Raw genomic sequence first — 12,979 nt, 5'->3', positions numbered from 1 at the left:
ATGTCCTCATATACAGTGCAGCCATGTGCCCCCCAGAAGTGTCAGATACATGTCCTCATATACAGTGCAGCCATGTGCCCTCCAGAAGTGTCAGATACATGTCCCCATATACAGTGCAGTCATGTGCTCCCCAGTAGTGTCAGATACATGTCCCCATATACAGTGCAGCCATGTGCTCCCCAGTAGTGTCAGATACATGTCCCCATATACAGTGCAGCCATGTGCTCCCCAGTAGTGTCAGATACATGTCCCCATATACAGTGCAGCCATGTGCCCCCCAGTAGTGTCAGATACATGTCCTCATATACAGTGCAGCCATGTGCCCCCCAGAAGTGTCAGATACATGTCCTCATATACAGTGCAGCCATGTGCCCCCCAGTAGTGTCAGATACATGTCCCCATATACAGTGCAGCCATGTGCTCCCCAGAAGTGTCAGATACATGTCCTCATATACAGTGCAGCCATGTGCTCCCAGTAGTGTCAGATACATGTCCCCATATACAGTGCAGCCATGTGCCCCCAGAAGTGTCAGATACATGTCCTCATATACAGTGCAGCCATGTGCCCCCCAATAGTGTCAGATACATGTCCTCATATACAGTGCAGCCATGTGCTCCCCAGTAGTGTCAGATACATGTCCTCATATACAGTGCAGCCATGTGCTCCCCAGTAGTGTCAGATACATGTCCTCATATACAGTGCAGCCATGTGCTCCCCAGAAGTGTCAGATACATGTCCCCATATACAGTGCAGCCATGTGCCCCCAGAAGTGTCAGATACATGTCCTCATATACAGTGCAGCCATGTGCTCCCCAGTAGTGTCAGATACATGTCCTCATATACAGTGCAGCCATGTGCTCCCCAGTAGTGTCAGATACATGTCCCCATATACAGTGCAGCCATGTGCCCCCAGAAGTGTCAGATACATGTCCTCATATACAGTGCAGCCATGTGCCCCCCAGAAGTGTCAGATACATGTCCTCATATACAGTGCAGCCATGTGCCCCCCAGTAGTGTCAGATACATGTCCTCATATACAGTGCAGCCATGTGCCCTCCAGAAGTGTCAGATACATGTCCTCATATACAGTGCAGCCATGTGCCCCCAGAAGTGTCAGATACATGTCCCCATATACAGTGCAGCCATGTGCCCCCCAGAAGTGTCAGATACATGTCCTCATATACAGTGCAGCCATGTGCCCCCCAGTAGTGTCAGATACATGTCCTCATATACAGTGCAGCCATGTGCCCCCCAGAAGTGTCAGATACATGTCCTCATATACAGTGCAGCCATGTGCTCCCCAGAAGTGTCAGATACATGTCCTCATATACAGTGCAGCCATGTGCCCCCCAGAAGTGTCAGATACATGTCCTCATATACAGTGCAGCCATGTGCCCTCCAGAAGTGTCAGATACATGTCCTCATATACAGTGCAGCCATGTGCTCCCCAGTAGTGTCAGATACATGTCCTCATATACAGTGCAGCCATGTGCCCCCCAGAAGTGTCAGATACATGTCCTCATATACAGTGCAGCCATGTGCTCCCCAGTAGTGTCAGATACATGTCCTCATATACAGTGCAGCCATGTGCCCCCCAGAAGTGTCAGATACATGTCCCCATATACAGTGCAGCCATGTGCCCCCAGAAGTGTCAGATACATGTCCTCATATACAGTGCAGCCATGTGCCCTCCAGAAGTGTCAGATACATGTCCTCATATACAGTGCAGCCATGTGCCCCCCAGTAGTGTCAGATACATGTCCTCATATACAGTGCAGCCATGTGCCCCCCAGTAGTGTCAGATACATGTCCTCATATACAGTGCAGCCATGTGCCCCCAGAAGTGTCAGATACATGTCCTCATATACAGTGCAGCCATGTGCTCCCCAGAAGTGTCAGATACATGTCCTCATATACAGTGCAGCCATGTGCCCCCAGAAGTGTCAGATACATGTCCTCATATACAGTGCAGCCATGTGCTCCCCAGAAGTGTCAGATACATGTCCCCATATACAGTGCAGCCATGTGCTCCCCAGAAGTGTCAGATACATGTCCTCATATACAGTGCAGCCATGTGCTCCCCAGTAGTGTCAGATACATGTCCCCATATACAGTGCAGCCATGTGCTCCCCAGAAGTGTCAGATACATGTCCTCATATACAGTGCAGCCATGTGCTCCCCAGAAGTGTCAGATACATGTCCCCATATACAGTGCAGCCATGTGCCCCCCAGAAGTGTCAGATACATGTCCTCATATACAGTGCAGCCATGTGCTCCCCAGAAGTGTCGGATACATGTCCTCATATACAGTGCAGCCATGTGCTCCCCAGAAGTGTCGGATACATGTCCTCATATACAGTGCAGCCATGTGCCCCCCAGAAGTGTCAGATACATGTCCCCATATACAGTGCAGCCATGTGCTCCCCAGAAGTATCAGATACATGTCCTCATATACAGTGCAGCCATGTGCTCCCCAGAAGTGTCAGATACATGTCCTCATATACAGTGCAGCCATGTGCTCCCCAGTAGTGTCAGATACATGTCCCCATATACAGTGCAGCCATGTGCTCCCCAGTAGTGTCAGATACATGTCCCCATATACAGTGCAGCCATGTGCCCCCCAGAAGTGTCAGATACATGTCCTCATATACAGTGCAGCCATGTGCTCCCCAGAAGTGTCAGATACATGTCCCCATATACAGTGCAGCCATGTGCTCCCCAGTAGTGTCAGATACATGTCCTCATATACAGTGCAGCCATGTGCCCCCCAGTAGTGTCAGATACATGTCCCCATATATAGTGCAGCCATGTGCTCCCCAGAAGTGTCAGATACATGTCCTCATATACAGTGCAGCCATGTGCTCCCCAGAAGTGTCAGATACATGTCCCCATATACAGTGCAGCCATGTGCTCCCCAGAAGTGTCAGATACATGTCCCCATATACAGTGCAGCCATGTGCTCCCCAGAAGTGTCAGATACATGTCCTCATATACAGTGCAGCCATGTGCCCTCCAGAAGTGTCAGATACATGTCCCCATATACAGTGCAGCCATGTGCCCCCCAGAAGTGTCAGATACATGTCCTCATATACAGTGCAGCCATGTGCCCCCCAGTAGTGTCAGATACATGTCCTCATATACAGTGCAGCCATGTGCTCCCCAGTAGTGTCAGATACATGTCCCCATATACAGTGCAGCCATGTGCTCCCCAGAAGTGTCAGATACATGTCCTCATATACAGTGCAGCCATGTGCCCCCCAGTAGTGTCAGATACATGTCCTCATATACAGTGCAGCCATGTGCCCCCCAGAAGTGTCAGATACATGTCCTCATATACAGTGCAGCCATGTGCTCCCCAGTAGTGTCAGATACATGTCCCCATATACAGTGCAGCCATGTGCTCCCCAGAAGTGTCAGATACATGTCCTCATATACAGTGCAGCCATGTGCCCCCAGAAGTGTCAGATACATGTCCACATATACAGTGCAGCCATGTGCCCCCAGTAGTGTCAGATACATGTCCCCATATACAGTGCAGCCATGTGCCCCCAGTAGTGTCAGATACATGTCCTCATATACAGTGCAGCCATGTGCTCCCCAGTAGTGTCAGATACATGTCCCCATATATAGTGCAGCCATGTGCTCCCCAGAAGTGTCAGATACATGTCCTCATATACAGTGCAGCCATGTGCTCCCCAGAAGTGTCAGATACATGTCCCCATATACAGTGCAGCCATGTGCCCCCCAGTAGTGTCAGATACATGTCCTCATATACAGTGCAGCCATGTGCTCCCCAGAAGTGTCAGATACATGTCCTCATATACAGTGCAGCCATGTGCCCTCCAGAAGTGTCAGATACATGTCCCCATATACAGTGCAGCCATGTGCCCCCCAGAAGTGTCAGATACATGTCCTCATATACAGTGCAGCCATGTGCCCCCCAGTAGTGTCAGATACATGTCCTCATATACAGTGCAGCCATGTGCTCCCCAGTAGTGTCAGATACATGTCCCCATATACAGTGCAGCCATGTGCTCCCCAGAAGTGTCAGATACATGTCCTCATATACAGTGCAGCCATGTGCCCCCCAGTAGTGTCAGATACATGTCCTCATATACAGTGCAGCCATGTGCTCCCCAGAAGTGTCAGATACATGTCCTCATATACAGTGCAGCCATGTGCCCCCAGAAGTGTCAGATACATGTCCACATATACAGTGCAGCCATGTGCCCCCCAGTAGTGTCAGATACATGTCCCCATATACAGTGCAGCCATGTGCCCCCCAGTAGTGTCAGATACATGTCCTCATATACAGTGCAGCCATGTGCTCCCCAGTAGTGTCAGATACATGTCCCCATATACAGTGCAGCCATGTGCCCCCAGAAGTGTCAGATACATGTCCTCATATACAGTGCAGCCATGTGCCCCCAGTAGTGTCAGATACATGTCCCCATATACAGTGCAGCCATGTGCCCCCCAGTAGTGTCAGATACATGTCCTCATATACAGTGCAGCCATGTGCTCCCCAGTAGTGTCAGATACATGTCCCCATATACAGTGCAGCCATGTGCTCCCAGAAGTGTCAGATACATGTCCTCATATACAGTGCAGCCATGTGCCCCCCAGAAGTGTCAGATACATGTCCCCATATACAGTGCAGCCATGTGCCCCCAGAAGTGTCAGATACATGTCCTTATATACAGTGCAGCCATGTGCTCCCAGTAGTGTCAGATACATGTCCTCATATACAGTGCAGCCATGTGCCCCCCAGTAGTGTCAGATACATGTCCTCATATACAGTGCAGCCATGTGCCCTCCAGAAGTGTCAGATACATGTCCTCATATACAGTGCAGCCATGTGCCCCCAGAAGTGTCAGATACATGTCCCCATATACAGTGCAGCCATGTGCCCCCCAGAAGTGTCAGATACATGTCCTCATATACAGTGCAGCCATGTGCTCCCCAGTAGTGTCAGATACATGTCCTCATATACAGTGCAGCCATGTGCCCTCCAGAAGTGTCAGATACATGTCCTCATATACAGTGCAGCCATGTGCCCCCCAGTAGTGTCAGATACATGTCCTCATATACAGTGCAGCCATGTGCCCCCCAGTAGTGTCAGATACATGTCCTCATATACAGTGCAGCCATGTGCCCCCCAGTAGTGTCAGATACATGTCCCCATATATAGTGCAGCCATGTGCCCCCCAGTAGTGTCAGATACATGTCCTCATATACAGTGCAGCCATGTGCCCCCCAGTAGTGTCAGATACATGTCCTCATATACAGTGCAGCCATGTGCTCCCCAGAAGTGTCAGATACATGTCCCCATATACAGTGCAGCCATGTGCTCCCCAGAAGTGTCAGATACATGTCCCCATATACAGTGCAGCCATGTGCTCCCCAGTAGTGTCAGATACATGTCCTCATATACAGTGCAGCCATGTGCCCCCCAGTAGTGTCAGATACATGTCCTCATATACAGTGCAGCCATGTGCTCCCAGAAGTGTCAGATACATGTCCTCATATACAGTGCAGCCATGTGCCCCCCAGTAGTGTCAGATACATGTCCTCATATACAGTGCAGCCATGTGCTCCCAGAAGTGTCAGATACATGTCCTCATATACAGTGCAGCCATGTGCTCCCAGTAGTGTCAGATACATGTCCCCATATACAGTGCAGCCATGTGCCCCCCAGAAGTGTCAGATACATGTCCCCATATACAGTGCAGCCATGTGCTCCCAGTAGTGTCAGATACATGTCCCCATATACAGTGCAGCCATGTGCTCCCCAGAAGTGTCAGATACATGTCCCCATATACAGTGCAGCCATGTGCTCCCCAGTAGTGTCAGATACATGTCCTCATATACAGTGCAGCCATGTGCCCCCCAGTAGTGTCAGATACATGTCCTCATATACAGTGCAGCCATGTGCTCCCAGAAGTGTCAGATACATGTCCTCATATACAGTGCAGCCATGTGCCCCCCAGTAGTGTCAGATACATGTCCTCATATACAGTGCAGCCATGTGCTCCCAGAAGTGTCAGATACATGTCCTCATATACAGTGCAGCCATGTGCTCCCAGTAGTGTCAGATACATGTCCCCATATACAGTGCAGCCATGTGCCCCCCAGAAGTGTCAGATACATGTCCCCATATACAGTGCAGCCATGTGCTCCCAGTAGTGTCAGATACATGTCCCCATATACAGTGCAGCCATGTGCCCCCCAGAAGTGTCAGATACATGTCCTCATATACAGTGCAGCCATGTGCTCCCCAGAAGTATCAGATACATGTCCCCATATACAGTGCAGCCATGTGCCCCCCAGTAGTGTCAGATACATGTCCCCATATACAGTGCAGCCATGTGCTCCCCAGTAGTGTCAGATACATGTCCTCATATACAGTGCAGCCATGTGCTCCCCAGAAGTGTCAGATACATGTCCTCATATACAGTGCAGCCATGTGCCCTCCAGAAGTGTCAGATACATGTCCCCATATACAGTGCAGCCATGTGCCCCCCAGAAGTGTCAGATACATGTCCTCATATACAGTGCAGCCATGTGCCCCCCCAGAAGTGTCAGATACATGTCCCCATATACAGTGCAGCCATGTGCCCCCCAGTAGTGTCAGATACATGTCCCCATATACAGTGCAGCCATGTGCCCCCAGAAGTGTCAGATACATGTCCTCATATACAGTGCAGCCATGTGCTCCCCAGTAGTGTCAGATACATGTCCTCATATACAGTGCAGTCATGTGCTCCGCAGAAGTGTCAGATACATGTCCTCATATACAGTGCAGCCATGTGCTCCCCAGAAGTGTCAGATACATGTCCTCATATACAGTGCAGCCATGTGCCCCCCAGAAGTGTCAGATACATGTCCTCATATACAGTGCAGCCATGTGCTTCCCAGTAGTGTCAGATACATGTCCTCATATACAGTGCAGCCATGTGCCCCCCCAGAAGTGTCAGATACATGTCCCCATATACAGTGCAGCCATGTGCTCCCCAGTAGTGTCAGATACATGTCCTCATATACAGTGCAGCCATGTGCTCCCCAGAAGTGTCAGATACATGTCCTCATATACAGTGCAGCCATGTGCTCCCCAGAAGTGTCAGATACATGTCCTCATATACAGTGCAGCCACGTGCCCCCCAGAAGTGTCAGATACATGTCCCCATATACAGTGCAGCCATGTGCCCCCCAGTAGTGTCAGATACATGTCCCCATATACAGTGCAGCCATGTGCTCCCCAGAAGTGTCAGATACATGTCCCCATATACAGTGCAGCCATGTGCTCCCCAGAAGTGTCAGATACATGTCCTCATATACAGTGCAGCCATGTGCCCCCCAGAAGTGTCAGATACATGTCCTCATATACAGTGCAGCCATGTGCCCCCCAGTAGTGTCAGATACATGTCCTCATATACAGTGCAGCCATGTGCCCCCCAGAAGTGTCAGATACATGTCCTCATATACAGTGCAGCCATGTGCCCCCAGAAGTGTCAGATACATGTCCCCATATACAGTGCAGCCATGTGCCCCCAGAAGTGTCAGATACATGTCCTCATATACAGTGCAGCCATGTGCTCCCCAGTAGTGTCAGATACATGTCCCCATATACAGTGCAGCCATGTGCGCCCCAGTAGTGTCAGATACATGTCCTCATATACAGTGCAGCCATGTGCCCCCAGTAGTGTCAGATACATGTCCCCATATACAGTGCAGCCATGTGCCCCCAGTAGTGTCAGATACATGTCCTCATATACAGTGCAGCCATGTGCCCCCCAGAAGTGTCAGATACATGTCCCCATATACAGTGCAGCCATGTGCCCCCCAGAAGTGTCAGATACATGTCCCCATATACAGTGCAGCCATGTGCTCCCCAGAAGTGTCAGATACATGTCCTCATATACAGTGCAGCCATGTGCCCCCCAGTAGTGTCAGATACATGTCCTCATATACAGTGCAGCCATGTGCTCCCCAGAAGTGTCAGATACATGTCCTCATATACAGTGCAGCCATGTGCCCCCAGAAGTGTCAGATACATGTCCTCATATACAGTGCAGCCATGTGCTCCCCAGAAGTGTCAGATACATGTCCTCATATACAGTGCAGCCATGTGCTCCCAGAAGTGTCAGATACATGTCCCCATATACAGTGCAGCCATGTGCCCCCCAGAAGTATCAGATACATGTCCCCATATACAGTGCAGCCATGTGCCCCCCAGAAGTGTCAGATACATGTCCTCATATACAGTGCAGCCATGTGCTCCCCAGAAGTGTCAGATACATGTCCCCATATACAGTGCAGCCATGTGCCCCTCAGAAGTGTCAGATACATGTCCTCATATACAGTGCAGCCATGTGCTCCCCAGTAGTGTCAGATACATGTCCTCATATACAGTGCAGCCATGTGCCCCTCAGAAGTGTCAGATACATGTCCTCATATACAGTGCAGCCATGTGCTCCCCAGTAGTGTCAGATACATGTCCTCATATACAGTGCAGCCATGTGCTCCCCAGTAGTGTCAGATACATGTCCCCATATACAGTGCAGTCATGTGCCCCCAGAAGTGTCAGATACATGTCCTCATATACAGTGCAGCCATGTGCTCCCCAGAAGTGTCAGATACATGTCCTCATATACAGTGCAGCCATGTGCTCCCCAGTAGTGTCAGATACATGTCCCCATATACAGTGCAGCCATGTGCCCCCCAGTAGTGTCAGATACATGTCCTCATATACAGTGCAGCCATGTGCCCCCCAGTAGTGTCAGATACATGTCCTCATATACAGTGCAGCCATGTGCTCCCCAGTAGTGTCAGATACATGTCCTCATATACAGTGCAGCCATGTGCTCCCCAGAAGTGTCAGATACATGTCCCCATATACAGTGCAGCCATGTGCCCCCCAGTAGTGTCAGATACATGTCCTCATATACAGTGCAGCCATGTGCTCCCCAGAAGTGTCAGATACATGTCCTCATATACAGTGCAGCCATGTGCTCCCCAGTAGTGTCAGATACATGTCCTCATATACAGTGCAGCCATGTGCTCCCCAGTAGTGTCAGATACATGTCCTCATATACAGTGCAGCCATGTGCTCCCCAGTAGTGTCAGATACATGTCCCCATATACAGTGCAGCCATGTGCTCCCCAGAAGTGTTAGATACATGTCCCCATATACAGTGCAGCCATGTGCTCCCCAGTAGTGTCAGATACATGTCCCCATATACAGTGCAGCCATGTGCCCCCCAGAAGTGTCAGATACATGTCCTCATATACAGTGCAGCCATGTGCTCCCAGAAGTGTCAGATACATGTCCTCATATACAGTGCAGCCATGTGCTCCCCAGTAGTGTCAGATACATGTCCCCATATACAGTGCAGCCATGTGCCCCCCAGAAGTGTCAGATACATGTCCTCATATACAGTGCAGCCATGTGCTCCCAGAAGTGTCAGATACATGTCCCCATATACAGTGCAGCCATGTGCCCCCCAGAAGTGTCAGATACATGTCCTCATATACAGTGCAGCCATGTGCTCCCAGAAGTGTCAGATACATGTCCTCATATACAGTGCAGCCATGTGCTCCCCAGTAGTGTCAGATACATGTCCCCATATACAGTGCAGCCATGTGCCCCCAGAAGTGTCAGATACATGTCCTCATATACAGTGCAGCCATGTGCTCCCCAGTAGTGTCAGATACATGTCCCCATATACAGTGCAGCCATGTGCTCCCAGAAGTGTCAGATACATGTCCTCATATACAGTGCAGCCATGTGCCCCCAGTAGTGTCAGATACATGTCCTCATATACAGTACAGCCATGTGCTCCCAGAAGTGTCAGATACATGTCCTCATATACAGTGCAGCCATGTGCTCCCCAGAAGTGTCAGATACATGTCCTCATATACAGTGCAGCCATGTGCCCCCCAGTAGTGTCAGATACATGTCCTCATATACAGTGCAGCCATGTGCCCCCCAGAAGTGTCAGATACATGTCCTCATATACAGTGCAGCCATGTGCCCCCAGAAGTGTCAGATACATGTCCTCATATACAGTGCAGCCATGTGCCCCCAGAAGTGTCAGATACATGTCCTCATATACAGTGCAGCCATGTGCTCCCCAGTAGTGTCAGATACATGTCCCCATATACAGTGCAGCCATGTGCTCCCAGAAGTGTCAGATACATGTCCTCATATACAGTGCAGCCATGTGCTCCCCAGTAGTGTCAGATACATGTCCCCATATACAGTGCAGCCATGTGCCCCCAGAAGTGTCAGATACATGTCCTCATATACAGTGCAGCCATGTGCTCCCCAGAAGTGTCAGATACATGTCCCCATATACAGTGCAGCCATGTGCCCCCCAGAAGTGTCAGATACATGTCCTCATATACAGTGCAGCCATGTGCTCCCCAGAAGTGTCAGATACATGTCCCCATATACAGTGCAGCCATGTGCTCCCCAGTAGTGTCAGATACATGTCCTCATATACAGTGCAGCCATGTGCTCCCCAGAAGTGTCAGATACATGTCCTTATATACAGTGCAGCCATGTGCTCCCAGAAGTGTCAGATACATGTCCTCATATACAGTGCAGCCATGTGCCCCCCAGAAGTGTCAGATACATGTCCTCATATACAGTGCAGCCATGTGCTCCCCAGTAGTGTCAGATACATGTCCCCATATACAGTGCAGCCATGTGCTCCCAGAAGTGTCAGATACATGTCCTCATATACAGTGCAGCCATGTGCTCCCCAGTAGTGTCAGATACATGTCCTCATATACAGTGCAGCCATGTGCTCCCCAGTAGTGTCAGATACATGTCCCCATATACAGTGCAGCCATGTGCCCCCAGAAGTGTCAGATACATGTCCTCATATACAGTGCAGCCATGTGCTCCCCAGAAGTGTCAGATACATGTCCCCATATACAGTGCAGCCATGTGCCCCCCAGAAGTGTCAGATACATGTCCTCATATACAGTGCAGCCATGTGCTCCCCAGAAGTGTCAGATACATGTCCCCATATACAGTGCAGCCATGTGCTCCCCAGTAGTGTCAGATACATGTCCTCATATACAGTGCAGCCATGTGCTCCCCAGAAGTGTCAGATACATGTCCTTATATACAGTGCAGCCATGTGCTCCCAGAAGTGTCAGATACATGTCCTCATATACAGTGCAGCCATGTGCCCCCCAGAAGTGTCAGATACATGTCCTCATATACAGTGCAGCCATGTGCTCCCCAGTAGTGTCAGATACATGTCCCCATATACAGTGCAGCCATGTGCTCCCAGAAGTGTCAGATACATGTCCTCATATACAGTGCAGCCATGTGCTCCCCAGTAGTGTCAGATACATGTCCTCATATACAGTGCAGCCATGTGCTCCCCAGAAGTGTCAGATACATGTCCTCATATACAGTGCAGCCATGTGCCCCCAGAAGTGTCAGATACATGTCCTCATATACAGTGCAGCCATGTGCTCCCCAGTAGTGTCAGATACATGTCCTCATATACAGTGCAGTCATGTGCTCCCCAGTAGTGTCAGATACATGTCCTCATATACAGTGCAGCCATGTGCCCCCCAGAAGTGTCAGATACATGTCCTCATATACAGTGCAGCCATGTGCTCCCCAGTAGTGTCAGATACATGTCCTCATATACAGTGCAGTCATGTGCTCCCCAGTAGTGTCAGATACATGTCCTCATATACAGTGCAGCCATGTGCTCCCCAGTAGTGTCAGATACATGTCCTCATATACAGTGCAGCCATGTGCCCCCCAGTAGTGTCAGATACATGTCCCCATATACAGTGCAGCCATGTGCTCCCAGAAGTGTCAGATACATGTCCTCATATACAGTACAGCCATGTGCTCCCCAGTAGTGTCAGATACATGTCCCCATATACAGTGCAGCCATGTGCTCCCAGAAGTGTCAGATACATGTCCTCATATACAGTGCAGTCATGTGCTCCCCAGTAGTGTCAGATACATGTCCTCATATACAGTGCAGCCATGTGCTCCCCAGTAGTGTCAGATACATGTCCCCATATACAGTGCAGCCATGTGCTCCCCAGAAGTGTCAGATACATGTCCTCATATACAGTGCAGCCATGTGCTCCCCAGAAGTGTCAGATACATGTCCCCATATACAGTGCAGCCATGTGCTCCCCAGTAGTGTCAGATACATGTCCTCATATACAGTGCAGCCATGTGCTCCCCAGAAGTGTCAGATACATGTCCCCATATACAGTGCAGCCATGTGCCCCCCAGAAGTGTCAGATACATGTCCTCATATACAGTGCAGCCATGTGCCCCCCAGAAGTGTCAGATACATGTCCCCATATACAGTGCAGCCATGTGCTCCCAGAAGTGTCAGATACATGTCCCCATATACAGTGCAGCCATGTGCCCCCCAGAAGTGTCAGATACATGTCCTCATATACAGTGCAGCCATGTGCTCCCCAGAAGTGTCAGATACATGTCCTCATATACAGTGCAGCCATGTGCTCCCCAGAAGTGTCAGATACATGTCCCCATATACAGTGCAGCCATGTGCTCCCCAGAAGTGTCAGATACATGTCCCCATATACAGTGCAGCCATGTGCTCCCCAGTAGTGTCAGATACATGTCCTCATATACAGTGCAGCCATGTGCTCCCCAGTAGTGTCAGATACATGTCCTCATATACAGTGCAGCCATGTGCTCCCCAGAAGTGTCAGATACATGTCCTCATATACAGTGCAGCCATGTGCTCCCCAGTAGTGTCAGATACATGTCCCCATATACAGTGCAGCCATGTGCCCCCCAGTAGTGTCAGATACATGTCCTCATATACAGTGCAGTCATGTGCTCCCCAGAAGTGTCAGATACATGTCCTCATATACAGTGCAGCCATGTGCTCCCCAGTAGTGTCAGATACATGTCCCCATATACAGTGCAGCCATGTGCTCCCCAGAAGTGTCAGA

At 50.2% G+C, this 12,979-nt stretch overlaps 1 protein-coding gene across 3 annotated transcripts in view; it reads right to left on the bottom strand.

Moving 5' to 3' along the window:
- LOC120986703 (phospholipid scramblase 3-like) overlaps window positions 1-12,979 on the bottom strand; it is a 270,830-nt gene that overhangs the window by 141,976 nt on the left and 115,875 nt on the right. The window lies entirely within an intron of this gene.

Source organism: Bufo bufo, chromosome 1, assembly GCF_905171765.1.
Source record: "Bufo bufo chromosome 1, aBufBuf1.1, whole genome shotgun sequence".
Lineage (NCBI taxonomy): Eukaryota > Metazoa > Chordata > Amphibia > Anura > Bufonidae > Bufo > Bufo bufo.
This window is presented reverse-complemented; position numbering and strand designations above follow the sequence as displayed.